The sequence below is a fragment of the Pezoporus flaviventris genome, unplaced genomic scaffold (genome assembly GCF_033815535.1).
Source record: "Pezoporus flaviventris isolate CSIRO_AGI_PZ_B2104156 unplaced genomic scaffold, CSIRO_AGI_Pfla_v1 ptg000007l, whole genome shotgun sequence".
NCBI lineage: Eukaryota > Metazoa > Chordata > Aves > Psittaciformes > Psittacidae > Pezoporus > Pezoporus flaviventris.
The window spans coordinates 35,373,696-35,376,543 of record NW_026892555.1 but is presented as its reverse complement, the minus strand read 5'-3'; positions in this window follow the sequence as shown (position 1 = coordinate 35,376,543).

Here is a 2,848-nt window from a genome sequence, read left to right as displayed (position 1 = left end):
CCACCCACACCTCTCCGCCACTCGTGGCGCGCTTTGTTACTGACGACAATCAGTAGTGGCACCGCCGTGCACGCCGGGACTTGTAGTTCAGACAGGGCTGCTGCGCCGCACCTCGGGGGAGCGACGGGTGAACCGCGGCCTCGTAAATCCCTTTAATTCGGGTATTTTGTTTTCTGTTACCACCGGAACTTGAATTTACTCCTCTAGTATGAAGTAAAATAATAATAAATAAAGCATAGGGTGAAACGATGCAGTGTAAGACTGTATGGCAACGCATCACCCAACCCTATTTTGACACCCGAAGCAGGCAGCATCTACATTAGGGGGTCAAGACTGCTCAGTTTATTTAATAGAAGCACGTCTGGATCCCGACTGAAGGTTTGCCGTCCCCTCTCCCCAGCTGCAAAGGTTTTCCATTTTCAGAGTCTTCCGCCCCACTCATCGCGGCTCACTCTTGAGTTTCGAGATGTGATGAAGTTCCCAGCAAAGCCATAGAAGCGGGAAACGCCTTCTCAACAACCCATAAACCAAACTTCAGCGCGGAGCAGCTTTTCCTGACTCCCAGCCATTCCGACAGCAGCTCCCGCCTCGCACTTTTGTAATCAGACCCGCAGAGCCACCGGCGGTGCCGCAGCAAACACCCGCGCCCCAGAGCCCCGTTAGTTAGTGCTGGGGCTCCAGAGTACCAGTAGGAAACGTCCCCCTTCCCGACGAGGCCCTGAGCGCTCCCAAAGCCTGTAACTCCCGCGCTTCAGAAGAACCAGCTACAGGCAGGCACACCACCAAAGGGAAGGTGAAAGCCGGGGCTAACGGTCAGGCCCAAGCCTACCCACGACCCTTTTCCGCCACGGAACCGATTTCCCCCGGGCGCCATCTTATTGGCGGTGCCGGTCACGTGCCCGGAGGACACGGCGGGAGCGGGCGGGCGGGCGGAGCGGTCCCACCCGTCTCCTCCGGGCCCGGTGCCTGCCGGGTAGGTCGTCGCGCCGCAGCCTTGCGCAGGGCGCTCGAGGTCCCGCCTCCCGCGACGTCGGCGATCATTGGTCGGGGTGGCTCCAAGGCGGCGAGGATTGGCTGTCGGGGGCGGGCGGTGGGGTTGCGAGTCGCTGTGGGACAAGTGGGTGAGAGAGCGCGGCCGCAGCTAGACGGCAGGTGAGGTGATAGCGGTTCGGCGGCCCGTGGGTCTCCCTTTATTCCCTGGCAGCCCCTTGTCGTCGCGCACGATCTCGAGTGCGGGGCGGTGCGTGAGGAGGAGCGCGACCCGGGCCCGGAGGCTGTAGTGTTTAGTCAGCGCTCACTCCGCTTCTCCGGCTCAGCCGGGCCTCCTCAGACCGGGCGCTCTGGTGGAATGGAGAGGGGTGTTGATGGGGTGTTCTCCTGTGGGATTTGCCCTCAGGAACACCTGCGTAGGTGTCGAGGGGAGGTAGAGGTGCTGCTCGGCGGAAAGTGGGTGCAGGCTGCTCGGGGCGGCCTCGCTGATGGCTGCTGTCCTGGGGCAGGGCGGCGGAATGGAGCCGCCGCCTCACTACGAGCGTGGCAGCGCCTAGGGCCCATCCTGGGCAGGTCAAGTGCCGAGCAGGCAGCGGATTTGCGAAGGTGCCGGGGTAGAGCCGGCTTTCCAGAAGAGCAGAGCAGCTTGGAAACGGCATGGGGTGTTGGGGTCGAGGCTCACGTTTCTGTGGGCAAGCTGACTGAAACCAGCTTTGATGTTGCTTTGATAGGAGTGACAGGTCACGGGAAATCATGCAAATAAAAAATAATCCAGAGATATTTTGGAGAAGTTTGAGGAGTTTTTTAAGGAGTCTTTAAAACACGGGGTAGGATATAAAGGGGAAAAGAGCTAGTCTTAAGGGGTCTGGTGCTTATTTTTCTGTTCTGTAAACTTATGATGCTTGCTTGTATACCTTTAGTGATGCTGCTGCTGTGCTCAGGTTCTTCTGCAGTTGTCATAAATAATTAACTTGCTAGATGCTTGTTTTTATTTTAAGAAGCTGTCCAATTCCAAACACTAAGTGTGGGTATTTGAAAGCTGACATTGACCATAGCATCAGCAAGACTTTTACAAGCTGTCCTCACACAGCCATAGTTCTCTGTAGCTCTTGTAAAGGCAAGACTTACAAAGACTAAATAATAAGTAATTCAGTCTTCCGCTATTCACTGCTTTCTATGTGGTAAAGGAAAAACAAAAAATAAGAGAAGTGAGTTTCCCACTCATCAGCTCTAACAGTTCCAGTTAACTAACTGAATCAAAATAATTTTCAGAGAGGGGACGATCATTGGGTGGAGAAACTCAACGTTGTTACAAAGAGAGATTTGTGTGGGAGGAGTCAAACATTTTAAATGCTTTTTCAGACAGCTGTACAATTTTGTTAATAAAATTTGCATGCTCTTGTTTCTCAAAGATGTAGCAGAAGGATTTGCATTCACAGCAATGACTAGAGAGATCTCTTATGTCTGGCAGGAAAGTGTAGGTGTATGATTATGCCTATGTAGTATAATACTGTATGGTTTAGAGATGTTGAAGGATTTCACTTAACTTTTGCATGGTATCATTGCACCACATAGGTATAATCTCTGCTGACCAAAAGCTTTTGATTAAACTAGTGTTGAAACATGGATTTTTTTTTGTTCTTTGTCGTTAGTTGGCAAGATATGGTACATGGGTAAGATGTGATGAATATGGTTTTGCACTTTGAAGTGTATATGATTGGGCTACATAGTAAAGAAAGCTTTAGCAACTCCTATTGCAAGTATGTATTATTTTCAATTCATAGAGGTCACTAGATGCCTTAGATTTCATGCTGATAGCAGTTTAGATAAGCCCTTGACTGTCTCTGTAGTATTCACT